Source organism: Lissotriton helveticus, chromosome 7 (genome assembly GCF_964261635.1).
Source record: "Lissotriton helveticus chromosome 7, aLisHel1.1, whole genome shotgun sequence".
NCBI classification, from domain to species: domain Eukaryota; kingdom Metazoa; phylum Chordata; class Amphibia; order Caudata; family Salamandridae; genus Lissotriton; species Lissotriton helveticus.
Window position 1 is genome coordinate 78,554,109 of NC_136068.1, and position 14,797 is coordinate 78,568,905.

At 50.1% G+C, this 14,797-nt stretch overlaps 1 protein-coding gene across 1 annotated transcript in view; it reads right to left on the reverse strand.

The window, feature by feature from the left end:
• LAG3 (lymphocyte activating 3) overlaps positions 1–14,797 on the reverse strand; it is a 78,655-nt gene that overhangs the window by 60,324 nt on the left and 3,534 nt on the right. The gene's annotated exons all lie outside the window — the stretch shown is intronic.

Sequence of the window (14,797 nt, forward strand, 5' to 3'; positions counted from 1 at the left end):
CTAGCATGGGGAGCACATTTGCTCCAAGCCTGGCAGGTCTCTATGTACACCATCTGGAGACTACCAAAATCCTTCACCAAGACAACCCGTTCAGGAGTAAAATCCTGTCCTGGAAACGTTATATTGATGACGTCTTGGTCATATGGGAAGGTAATAACCAATCTGTCATGGACTTCATGCAATGGATTAACAGCCAGAATGATTTTCTGAGGTTCACTCACCAAATGTCCAATGAGTCCATGGTCTTTTTAGACCTTAACATTTATCATGAAGCAGGCCATTTGAAAACGGAGACACACTTCAAACCGACAGCAAGGAACTGCCTCCTTAGGTTCGACAGTTTTCATCCACGTCACCTGAGAGAAAACTTACCATATGGGCAGTTCCTTCGCCTACGTCGTAACTGCAGCGATGTGGGGAAGTACAAAATCCAAGCACTGGATCTGAGTAAAAAACTACAACAAAGGAAATACCCAGATAAGATCATTAACCAGGCTATGAAAAGAGCCCGGAACAACAACCGGGAAGCTCTTTTGGATGACAACCCACCAAAAGAGGAATCTGGCAGACCAGTCTGTGTCACGACCTACAGCCCTGTGTCGAACCAGGTATCCAAACTGGTAAATAAACATTGGCGCATCCTGACAAGTGTGAGTCTAGATCTGGAAAAACCCATCTTTGCCCACAGGAGGGGAAGAAACCTGAAGGATATCCTGGTCCATACGAGACCCCAAACCAATGTACTACAGCAAACAAGGCTGAAAGGACTACATGGGCATTACCCGTGTGGGAATTGTAACAACTGCCACCTGACTGAGAAAAGCTTGACTCTAGAATTCAGTAATGGCGAAAAGTGGGAACAACGTGCAGTCACGAATTGCAACAGCCGTAATGTTGTGTATCTCATCACATGCCCTTGTGGAAAAGAGTATGTGGGAATGACCACACGTGCAGTGAAAACTAGAATTAATGAACACAAGAGCAATGTGAGATGCAAAAAACAAACAACGAAAATGGCGTCCCATTTCCTAGAAGCACAGCACTGTGTAAATGATATACATTGGACTGTTATTGAGCAATTGCCATCAGAAAGAGGCTTATTTGAGAAAGAACAAAGATGGGTGTTCCGTCTGGGCTCAGATGTGACTGGGTTGAACGACTCCATTCCATGGAACCAACTACGCTAAAGAAACCCCACTACTTTGCCAAGTACGCCAATAACTGATAGCCACCCACTTCAGTAACTGGTAACCCCTGATATCCAACTGCATGAGTCTTTTTCCCAAAACTCATTACCTAGGTGAACATCCTCGCTAACATTTATGCTGTATAAACCATATCCGCAGCAATAACTGTACCTACAGCTCAAAGGGTTTCTGTGATCAGAACCCTCCAAAATAATGTATTCTGTAGTTTTTATTTATATTTTATTTTCATAGATATTGTCAGTTTGTTTCGGGCTTTAAGTAATTTTGACAGTTCCCCTAATGTCCTTCACATATCGAGGGTTTAATTATATCCTTAAATTTGTAGGCGATATATGCATGGTGCCAATAACCCTCATTGAGTCCTAAACCATTTCTGCAGCTCGACTCAATGTAATTTATGTATTTTTTGATCTCTGAGGCAATAACTTCAAGCTGAGACAGACACGGCGTCTATTACCGTTTTCGCGCATGCGCTAAGCGGCAGACACTACATCCAGGCTGCCTTAGACATACTGAGGTGATGCGCACGCGCGCCTGTCCCTCACCGCTCTTCCGCACATGCGCATTTGCACGGGAACGCCCTACCCGATGCGCGCAGAAGCGGCATGGAGACTAAGGGTCAGGTCCAGTTATGGGCTTTTTCCGCTTTCAATCAGTGGCTAATTGGAGCTAGTTAGACTATAAAAAGCCCGCTCCTCACCACACAATTTACTCGTCGGAGCCGCGTGGAGGGGTAGGAAGCCAGACAGCCCTGGGAGTAACCGTGAGTGTGTATGAATGTATGGATATGCTAAATGATGTGTAAACCTTCATAAAATCGAAGGTTTACAATATTTTGATCCATTTCCTTGAATACCTCACAGGTTGCCATAACGGGTAGAACGGACCCCCCAACACGCTGTGGCTCATGAGGCCATTCGACCTCTTTTCATAAGTAAGCAACACATTTGTGTCAGAAACTACACCCTCAAGGGCTTATCAGATACTATGAATGAATGTGTGTCTCAGTTTATATGTTGTTCGTTTTTTCTGTTTTTTCTTTTTTTAGGGTTCCTGGACCTTCACTTTTGTTCCTTGTTACCCTTCTGTGTATCTACACAGTATGAGACTAAAAAAACATGTATTACCCTGTTTTACTTGATTTTTCTGTTTACAGGTGTCCATAATCGCCAATTGGGCGCAACGGACCTTACATTAAACATAGATAGGTACATTTTCACCTAATCTTATTTTTGTAGAGCACACTTTAAAATCTACACACATGTGAGTAAGGTGGGGATAAGTAGTGCATATCCTCGTCCTGAAGAAGGAGTTCTTTAAACTCCGAAACATGTCGACGCACTAACATGGTTGGGTTACCCTAATCAGTAAACCACAACCACTCTAGCACACTTTTTAACAATACCAGCCGGAGACTAAATAAAAAAATTTCGGTACTCACGTGCCAGGTATTTTTTAATTTCTCACCTTCACCTCACCACTCACATTTTGTACTCACACACACCAAACACATAGTTCACAGGAAAGTGCTCCTGCGTAGTCGTGAAGTCGAAGCACGCCGCATCCCGTAGAGGTTTGCGAAGACCCCGATGATGAAGCATGACACCAAGGGGCCTGTTGGTGTGTGAGGGGTATTTTAACAACACTGGTTGCTCCCCACCATTGTGGTAACAACCGCCTTCCACTTAGTGGATTTCATTTTGTTTATAATAATTGCTAGGGGAGACAGAATCCACTATTCCCTCTCCCTCCCTCTTCTGTTAACGATTATTATTATGTTGCTTGTGGATGTCTGTTGCTTGTGGATGTCTGATGCTTGTGGATGTCTGATGCTTGTGGATGTCTGATGCTTGTGGATGTCTGATGCTTGTGGATGTCTGATGCTTGTGGATGTCTGATGCTTGTGATGCTTGTGGATGTCTGATGCTTGTGATGCTTGTGGATGTCTGATGCTTGTGGATGTCTGATGCTTGTGGATGTCTGATGCTTGTGGATGTCTGATGCTTGTGGATGTCTGATGCTTGTGATGCTTGTGGATGTCTGATGCTTGTGATGCTTGTGGATGTCTGATGCTTGTGGATGTCTGTTGCTTGTGGATGTCTGTTGCTTGTGGATGTCTGATGCTTGTGGATGTCTGATGCTTGTGGATGTCTGATGCTTGTGATGCTTGTGGATGTCTGATGCTTGTGGATGTCTGATGCTTGTGGATGTCTGATGCTTGTGGATGTCTGATGCTTGTGGATGTCTGATGCTAAGCATGTCTGATGCTTGTGGATGTCTGATGCTTGTGGATGTCTGATGCTTGTGGATGTCTGTTGCTTGTGGATGTCTGATGCTTGTGGATGTCTGATGCTTGTGGATGTCTGCTGCTTGTGATGCTTGTGGATGTCTGATGCTTGTGGATGTCTGCTGCTTGTGGATGTCTGATGCTTGTGGATGTCTGATACTTGTGGATGTCTGATGCTTGTGATGCTTGTGGATGTCTGATGCTTGTGATGCTTGTGGATGTCTGATGCTTGTGGATGTCTGATGCTTGTGGATGTCTGATGCTTGTGGATGTCTGATGCTTGTGGATGTGTGATGCTTGTGATGCTTGTGGATGTCTGATGCTTGTGATGCTTGTGGATGTGTGATGCTTGTGGATGTCTGTTGCTTGTGGATGTCTGTTGCTTGTGGATGTCTGATGCTTGTGGATGTCTGATGCTTGTGGATGTCTGATGCTTGTGATGCTTGTGGATGTCTGATGCTTGTGGATGTCTGATGCTTGTGGATGTCTGATGCTTGTGGATGTCTGATGCTAAGCATGTCTGATGCTTGTGGATGTCTGATGCTTGTGGATGTCTGATGCTTGTGGATGTCTGTTGCTTGTGGCTGTCTGATGCTTGTGGATGTCTGATGCTTGTGGATGTCTGCTGCTTGTGATGCTTGTGGATGTCTGATGCTTGTGGATGTCTGCTGCTTGTGATGCTTGTGGATGTCTGATGCTTGTGGATGTCTGCTGCTTGTGATGCTTGTGGATGTCTGATGCTTGTGGATGTCTGTTGCTTGTGGATGTCTGCTGCTTGTGGATGTCTGCTGCTTGTGATGCTTGTGGATGTCTGACGCTTGTGGATGCCTGACGCTTGTGGATGCCTGACGCTTGTGGATGTCTGCTGCTTGTGATGCTTGTGGATGTCTGATGTTTGTGGATGTCTGTTGCTTGTGGATGTTTGATGCATATGGATGCTTGATGCAGATTGCATGTCTGCTGGGGTGACAGCGTCAGTACAAGTCAAGCTCTAAGTTGGTGTGTGCTGGGACGGGCAGTGTCAGAACTGGTTGCCTCGGGGAAAAATACAAGTTCTCCCTGTAAATAAAGAAAGAGGAGGTGAGAAAGGAGGGTCCGGCTTGGAGCTGGGAAAGAGGCTGAAAGGGAGGGGAGAATGCATGGAGCGCATTCCAATGAAGTCTGTTGCGAGGCGTGGGGGGTGGGGAGGGGAGCAGGCATATGGTGTGTGTGAGCAGCCTTTGATGTGCGAGAGAGTGGCCGTGAAAGAAGTAAACAGCAGGCATGTAATTAGGGGGGAGGAGAAGTCGCGCTGGGGTGAATACCCGAGGCCAAGCTGCCCGCGGGAGGGAGGCTGAGGGAAAATACATGCAAGGCAGGCGGCTGGGGGCATGTGCACGCGCTTTTTCACGGGCACTGCAAGGAATCGCCACGATTCCTTGCAAGTTGGTTAAAGACTGTTTAAGCCCCCATAGTCTCGCAAGCTCGATGCGCATGCGCATCGACAGGCGAGACCTAAAAGAGCATGACTTCTCACCCCCCAACACACACACACCCATAGCAACTAAATAAATAAATGGTCTGATAAGGGCTCTGGTCGACCCCTGAACTGCTCCACTACAAGCAAGACCTGAAGCACATTTTAAGCTACAACTGTGCAGATAGAATACCATGGCTGGCCTATGTGAGACGAGAGCTCTATCGATTGGGTTTAGATAATTTGTGGGATGACCCTGAAAGAGGCTGTTGTGGGGTATCGCGTAAAATGCTCAGTAAGATTTTCAAGGACAAAAGTTTAGACACGCTCCTGTGCGCCCAGAAAATAGGCACCTGCACTGAACAATTTCTGGTTTCCAAGGCTTGGTACATTACCACTCAAAGGATTCACGAGTAAATGGTCTACATTGGATGATAATATCTGTCCAGGGTGCAGCACGTGCGCGGAGGACGAACTACACGTGCTGTTTTTCTGCCCTGCTTATAGTAGACCAAGAAAGTACTGGTTAGTACCCATGTGCCGGAATCTTGGTTTTAGACACTGCCTACAATCATATAGAATTCTGAAGACAAGCACTCTCCACTACATCGTATTTGCATTTGCCAAGTTTTTAATGGCTATGTGGTGGAAACGGAGCAACATACTGAAAATGTAAATCATTAATTGGAAATGAATTGTAAAATTAGGCATCTGGAATTTTATGGATTGTTATACATACTGTACTACCGTGTCTTTCTCCCTTTGCTGTTTTTAGGTCTCGCCTGTCAATGCGCATGCGCATTGAGCAGAGCGAGACTATGGGGGCTTAAACAATGCTTACCTACACTGGCGATTCACTGGCGATTTGATGAAGTGCATGTGCACTTTTAACTCAATGCGCAAGCGCAATTAGTTAAAATGCGCGTGCACAGCATCAAATCGTCAGCTTAGTGCCGCCAGCAGCTGTTCCCGCTCCGCCCCCTGCTGCATCAAAGGCTTGGCGCTCTGCCGCAGCCCAGCCATTCTCCTCCCCTAATTACCCCCTGCGGCATCAAAGGCTTTTTCACGGCCGGCCGGCCGTGCTTTCAGTTCACGGCCGGCTGGCCGTGTCTCCTTTTCTTTTCTTTTTTTTTTCATTAATTTATTTATTTTATTTATTTATTCAAAGTTTTATATAGCGCGAACAGGATCCTTACAGATATCAGAGCGCTTCACAAAGACAGTGTAGGGGCAGTAGGAGTCAACAGAGATACTGGGAACAGTATAAAAGTCAATAACATGGTGATAACATGGGTAAAGCAACAATAACACGGTGACAATAACAATAACAATAAGATGGTAATAACATGGATAATAAAAAGCATACATAAAACCAATCCATATACAATCAGGTAGGGAAGTAATATAGGACAGTACAAGTCATTGATCCCAATACAGAGGTGTTCAGGTGGATCAGTAAACCAACGTGTATCATATCTTGGTCGATAGTAAGAGAGTAGCGTAGTAGTGCCACTCTACAGGTAAAGTGTAGTGCCAAGGGATAGGGTGAGCAGTGATACAATGCGGAGTCTCTGAACCAACATCTATGGCGATCAGGAGATCTTGGCCAGAAGGATGGTTTTCACCTCTTTCTTGAAGAGTGCCGTGGAGGAGATCAGCCTGGTTTCAGGCGGGAGCGCATTCCAGATCCTGGGTGCCATTCCTGAGAAGGAGCGCTTGTAAGTTTTCGCTTTCCGGAATCTACGAGGTTTCAGGAGTAGATTTTTTGTGCTCCTATTGGTTCTCGAGCCTCCTGATATAGACAGCTTTTGAGCGAGGTAGTTGGGTGCCTTGTGGTGCACGGCCGCGTGTGTCATAACTGCAATTTTTAGCTGTATTCTGGCTTCAAAAGGCAGCCATTTTAGAGACTTTAAGTCTGGGGATATGTGGGAATGCTTTCTAGAGCCAGTAATGAGTCTCGCGGCAGCGTTCAGGGAGGCTCTTAAGGGTGCTGTTGTGGATAGCGGGAGACCGCTGAGGGCCGCAATTCCGTAGTCAATTCGAGGGATGACTAAAGCTTGTACAGCAGTTTGGAAGTCTTTGGCCGGGAGGAAGGGTTTAATTTTCCTCAGTGTGTTAATTTGGAAATTGGCTGCTTTAGTGGCTTTGCTGACGTGCTGCTGCATGTTGAGCTTGGCGTCGAGTGTGATGCCTAGGGATTTCGCCGAGTCCACGATGGTAGGTTGGACATTGAGTGCTGTTAGGTTGTTGAGCCAGGTTTGGGTGGAGGACGTTTTCGCCGGGGGTGAGATGAGTAGGAACTCAGTTTTCAGCGCGTTTAGTTTGAGGTGATTATTGGCCAGCCAAGATTGGGTGTTAATAAGCGTGGAATTCAGATGTTTGATATCTTCCGGGGATTGTAACTTTAGATAGAGTTGTGTGTCGTCGGCGTACATATGGAATTGAACATTGGATGCTTGAAGCAAGGTGGCGAGCGGTTCCATAACGAGGTTGAACAGTGTAGGGGAGAGGGTGGATCCTTGTGGCACACCTAGATCTGCAGGCATAGGTGTAGATAGCACATTGTCGATCTTGAACCTCTGAGACCGATTGTGAAGGAAGGACGAAAACCACTTGAGAACAGTTCCCGATAGCCCCATTCGAGTATTTAGCAGCTCCAGCAAGTTCTCATGTTTGACCGTGTCAAATGCTGACGAGAGGTCAAGAAGGATGAGGAGGCAGGACTCATTGCGATCCAGAATTTGGAGGGCGTCATCAATTATGTGTGTCATAGCTGTTTCCGTGCTATGTTTCGCTCTGAAACCTGATTGATGAGGGTTGAGGAGGTCAAATTGATCAATGTGTTTTGTTAGTTGGAGTTGGACACATTTCTCCAGCAGTTTGGCCAGGGTGGGGATATTGGTGATGGGCCGATAGTTGTTTAGGTCAGACGGATCAGCAGTAGGTTTCTTGAGTATAGGCGTGACTTGCCCCACCTTAAGGGAGTCTGGAATGTGGCCTTGCTGCAAAGAGCTGTTGATGATCTTGGTCCAGAGAGGGAGGAGCAAGGGGGTAAAGTCTTTTACAGCATTAGCAGGTAGAGGGTCTGTGAGGTGATTAGAGGGCTTCAAGGTGCAGAGCAGTTTGTGTATTGCTTCTTCCGAATAGGTATCGAAGTACTGCCAGGATGCCTTGTTTTTAGGTTGAGTGTCTGCCATTCTGGTGTGGTTGGGGTATCGGCTTACATGCATGATGAGGTCATTTCTTATGTTGTCAGTCTTTAGTTTAAAGAAAGCAGAGAAGGCTTCACAGTGTGGGGTGCCATTTGTTGTGCTGTTTGATTGTGTGGGTTGTGCCTTTGTTTGGGTCTGGATTAGCTCGAACAGTTTTCTTGGCCTGTTCTTCGCTTGGTCCAACTGGCGGCTGAAGAAGTCCGACTTTGTGCGCTTTATATTCCTAAAGTAGACATTTCTCTTGTTCTTAAGCTTTTTGAGATGCAGTGCTGAAGGGTCCGATCTCCAGGTGCGCTCTGCCATTCGCATATTACGCCTCTCATCATTGAGTCTGTCATCATACCAGGGGTTAGAGATTTTGGTGGAGACTCTCTTCAGTTGCAAAGGGGCGACTTCATTGACTATTGTATTCATAGAGTCAAGGTAGTGGTCAGTTAGTGATTGAACATCTGAGGCACCTGAAGGGGGAAGGAGGAGGTTGCCGATGTGGGGTGGTAGGGTTGAGGGGTTAAGATTCTTCAGATCCCTTTTCCATATTTTGGATTTGATTGGTTGAGTAGGGTTAGGTTTAACTTTTTCGTTGATAAAGAAGGTGATAATGTGGTGATCTGACCAATCACAGGGTAGAATCGCCTCCAGTTGAATAGCGTTCTCTTTGGCAATGATGAGATCGAGAATCGCGCCTTTGTCGTGTGTTGGTTTATCGCATAATTGGCTGAGGTCAAGCGCATTGAGGAACGATTTGAGGCTATTCACCACGGTGTCTTTCTGATCGTTCCAGTGGAGATTGAAGTCCCCCAGGTAGACTTGAGTGGTCTGCCGACCGGCATTGGAAGTGATCATGTCCATGAGTTGTTGGGAGAATATGAGATTGTCACCAGGCGGGTGATAGATGAGATGTAAAGCACAGACTTGTTTGCCCTCACTGGTGATGTCGAGGCAGAGGAGTTCACAGGAGGAAAGGGACGGGGAGGTGACTTGAGTAACGGAGAGGTTGCTCCTAATTGAATGTCTTCCAGCAAGCTCTCCTCATCCGTAGCTTTAGGTGTGATGACAGCATTTCCTTATAAGATTACTGCTCTCTTGGGAATATATGAGGGCAGGAAGCCTTCTGAATTCGGCTGATCATTATCAGAGAGTGTTTTGGTGAAAATACGGGACTTTTCTTATGCGTGCTGCTACAAAAAGAGCTCAGCTCTCCTTAGCTACGGGAAAGCTGTTTGGCTTACTTCTGCTCGCTCAGCCAGCAATTGTGCCATGTGGTGTGTTTTTAGCTTTACTAGCTCATTGGTGTGTACTGGCTTGCCACTTTGCTGGAATAAAGTACCGGCCATAACGCTGAATACGACTTTCTTTTAATTAGTTCACCAGTTTGCTGCCAAGTGAATTTGAGAGTAATAGTGGCAATCATGTTTGAAACTGCATAACGTGAGCGGAATAAGCTTGCAAGCCGCAATCACCCCACATCCACCACATCCACCACCACATCCACCACCACCTCCACATCCACCTCCACCGCATCCACCACCACCGCATCCACCACCACATCCACCACCACATCCACCCTCACCCTCACCCTCACTCACCCTCAACCCCTCACCCTCAACCTCAACCCCTCACTCACCCTCACTCTCACTCACCCTCACTCACCCTCAACCCCTCACCCTCACTCACCCTCACCCTCCCTCACCCTCACTCACCCTCAACCCCTCACCCTCACTCAACCTCACTCACCCTCAACGCCTCACCCTCACTCACCCTCACCCTCACCCACCCTCAACCCCTCACCCTCACTCACCCTCAACCCCTCACCCTCACCCTCACTCACCCTCACTCACCCTCACCCTCACTCACCCTCACTCACCCTCACCCTCACTCACCCTCACCCTCACTCACCCTCACCCTCACTCGCCCTCAACCCCTCACCCTCACTCACCCTCACTCACCCTCAACCCCTCACCCTCAACCCCTCACCCTCACTCACCCTCACCCACCCTCACCCTCACTCACCCTCAACCCCTCACCCTCACTCACCCTCAACCCCTCACCCTCACTCACCCTCACTCACCCTCACTCACCCTCACCCACCCTCACCCTCACTCACCCTCACCCTCACTCACCCTCACCCTCACTCACCCTCAACCCCTCACCCTCACTCACCCTCACTCACCCTCAACCCCTCACCCTCACTCACCCTCACTCACCCTCACCCACCCTCACCCTCACTCACCCTCAACCCCTCACCCTCACTCACCCTCAACCCCTCACCCTCACCCTCACTCACCCTCACTCACCCTCAACCCCTCACCCTCACCCACCCTCACCCTCACCCTCACTCACCCTCAACCCCTCACCCTCACCCTCACTCACCCTCACCCTCACTCACCCTCAACCCCTCACCCTCACTCACCCTCAACCCCTCACCCTCACCCTCTCACCCTCACTCACCCTCACCCTCTCACCCTCACTCACCCTCAACCCCTCACCCTCACTCACCCTCACTCACCCTCACTCACCCTCACCCACCCTCACCCTCACTCACCCTCACTCACCCTCAACCCCTCACCCTCACTCACCCTCACCCACCCTCACCCTCACTCACCCTCACTCACCCTCACTCACCCTCACTCACCCTCAACCCCTCACCCTCACTCACCCTCACCCACCCTCACCCTCACCCTCACTCACCCTCAACCCCTCACCCTCACTCACCCTCAACCCCTCACCCTCACTCACCCTCAACCCCTCACCCTCAACCCCTCACTCACCCTCACTCTCACTCACCCTCAACCCCTCACCCTCACTCACCCTCACCCTCACTCACCCTCACCCTCACTCACCCTGAACCCCTCACCCTCACTCACCCTCGCCCTCACTCACCCTCAACCCCTCACCCTCACTCACCCTCAACCCCTCACCCTCACCCTCACTCACCCTCAACCCCTCACCCTCAACCCCTCACCCTCACTCACCCTCACCCTCACTCACCCTCAACCCCTCACCCTCACTCACCCTCAACCCCTCACCCTCACTCACCCTCACTCACCCTCACCCTCACTCACCCTCAACCCCTCACCCTCACTCACCCTCACTCACCCTCACTCACCCTCACTCACCCTCACTCACCCTCACTCACCCTCACTCACCCTCACTCACCCTCACCCTCACTCACCCTCACCCTCAACCCCTCACCCTCACTCACCCTCAACCCCTCAACCCCTCACCCTCACTCACCCTCAACCCCTCACCCTCACCCTCACTCACCCTCAACCCCTCACCCTCAACCCCTCACCCTCACTCACCCTCACCCTCACTCACCCTCAACCCCTCACCATCACTCACCCTCAACCCCTCACCCTCACTCACTCACCCTCACTCACCCTCACCCTCACTCACCCTCACTCACCCTCACCCTCACTCACCCTCACTCACCCTCACTCACCCTCACTCACCCTCACTCACTCACCCTCACTCACCCTCACTCACCCTCACTCACCCTCACTCACCCTCACCCTCACTCACCCTCACTCACCCTCACTCACCCTCACCCTCACTCACCCTCACTCACCCTCACCCTCACTCACCCTCACCCTCACTCACCCTCACCCTCACTCACCCTCAACCCCTCACCCTCACTCAACCCCTCACCCTCACTCACCCTCACTTACCCTCAACCCCTCACCCTCACTCACCCTCAACCCCTCACCCTCACCCTCACTCACCCTCAACCCCTCACCCTCAACCCCTCACTCACCCTCACTCACCCTCAACCCCTCACTCACCCTCACTCTCACTCACCCTCACTCACCCTCAACCCCTCACCCTCACCCACCCTCACCCTCCCTCACCCTCACTCACCCTCAACCCCTCACTCACCCTCACCCTCTCACCCTCACTCACCCTCAACCCCTCACCCTCACTCACCCTCACCCTCACTCACCCTCACCCTCACTCACCCTCACTCACCCTCACTCACCCTCACCCTCACTCACCCTCACCCTCACCCACCCTCACCCTCACTCACCCTCACTCACCCTCACCCTCACTCACCCTCACTCACCCTCAACCCCTCACCCTCACTCACCCTCAAACCCTCACTCACCCTCCCTCACCCTCACTCACCCTCAACCCCTCACCCTCACTCACCCTCACCCTCTCACCCTCACTCACCCTCAACCCCTCACCCTCACTCACCCTCACCCTCACTCACCCTCACCCTCACTCACCCTCACTCACCCTCACTCACCCTCACCCTCACTCACCCTCACCCTCACCCACCCTCACCCTCACTCACCCTCACTCACCCTCACCCTCACTCACCCTCACTCACCCTCAACCCCTCACCCTCACTCACCCTCAAACCCTCACTCACCCTCCCTCACCCTCACTCACCCTCAACCCCTCACCCTCACTCACCCTCAACCCCTCACCCTCACCCTCACTCACCCTCAACCCCTCACCCTCAACCCCTCACTCACCCTCACTCTCACTCACCCTCACTCACCCTCAACCCCTCACCCTCACTCACCCTCACTCACCCTCACCCTCACTCACCCTCAACCCCTCACCCTCACTCACCCTCACCCTCACTCACCCTCAACCCCTCACCCTCACTCACCCTCACCCTCAACCCCTCACCCACCCTCAACCCCTCACCCTCACTCACCCTCAACCCCTCACCCTCAACCCCTCACCCTCACTCACCCTCACTCACCCTCAACCCCTCACCCTCACTCACCCTCAACCCCTCACCCTCACTCACCCTCACTCACCCTCACCCTCACTCACCCTCAACCCCTCACCCTCACTCACCCTCACCCTCACTCAACCTCACCCTCACTCACCCTCACTCACCCTCACTCACCCTCACTCACCCTCACTCACCCTCACCCTCACTCACCCTCACTCACCCTCACTCACCCTCACCCTCACTCACCCTCACCCTCACTCACCCTCACCCTCACTCACCCTCAACCCCTCACCCTCACCCACCCTCACCCTCACTCACCCTCAACCCCTCACCCTCACTCACCCTCAACCCCTCACCCTCACTCACCCTCAACCCCTCACCCTCACTCACCCTCAACCCCTCACCCTCACTCACCCTCAAACCCTCACCCTCAACCCCTCACTCACCCTCACTCTCACTCACTCTCTCACCCTCACTCACCCTCAACCCCTCACCCTCACCCTCAGTCACCCTCACCCTCACTCACCCTCAACCCCTCACCCTCACCCACCCTCACCCTCACTCACCCTCAACCCCTCACCCTCACTCACCCTCACTCACCCTCAACCCCTCACCCTCACTCACCCTCAACCCCTCACCCTCACTCACCCTCACCCTCACTCACCCTCACTCACCCTCTCATCCTCACTCACCCTCAACCCCTCACCCTCACTCACCCTCAACCCCTCACCCTCACTCACCCTCAACCCCTCACCCTCACTCACCCTCAACCCCTCACCCTCACCCACCCTCACAACACATATTGTGTTACAATAGGTGTCACATTTGCGAAAGATAAAACTATTGGCATTGTAAATAACAAAGCTATTAATTTCGCTATTTTCAAAACAAGCACATAAATAAAAAATGTGTCCTCTACAATACCAATAGCTCAAACTTTCCTAATGCGAGACCTATTGCATTGCTGTGCTTCTCTCCCCTGCTGCACTCTCCTGCTCTCTAGAGATGTGGCCTAACGACCAGAGCTGCCATCTAAGTCACGTAAATACAAAACATGTTGCATTCCAAATGCTATAGGTGTCACATTCGCGAAAGTTATAACTATTGGCATTGTATATGACAAAGCCATCAATTTAGCAATTTTAACAACGAAAAAATAAATAAAATATGTCATTTACAAGACCAATAACTACAACTTTTCTAATGCGAGACCTATTGCATTCCAACCCCACTCATCCATGCAACGCCACTCACACACGCAACGCCACTCACACACGCAACGCCACTCACACACGCAACGCCACTCACACATGCAACGCCACTCACACACGCAATGCCACTCACACACGCAACGCCACTCACACACGCAACGCCACTCACACACGCAACGCCACTCACACACGCAACGCCACTCACACACGCCACTCATCCACGCAACGCCACTCATCCACGCAACGCCACTCATCCACGCAACGCCACTCATCCACGCAACGCCACTCATCCACGCAACGCCACTCATCCATTTGCAAAACGAAAAATGTCAAACTCTTCTATTGCGAGACCTATTGCATTTTCAATGCTTGTTATATTTTAACCTGATATGTGATTTTACTTGTTTTTTTCACTGTATCTTTTACGGTCTTGATGGCCGAAATAAAGAACTTTTGGATTGGATTGGATTGGAATAAATAAATGCATAAATAAATATGAAAAGGTCTTAGAGGAGGATCAATGCTAGAAATGTATTATGAGCCCATGATTGAAAAGGGAAAAGAACAAAAGAAAAAGGAAAAACAAAACCAGCAAATAAGAAGACAGAAAGTAAAAACGGAAAGCACAATAAAGAGAGAAAAGGAAGAGAGTAAACAGAATAGAAGCTAAAAGAAGAGAAAGGCAACACTCAGAAAGAAAAAAATGAAGAGTTGAGAGAAGGAAATAAGGGGG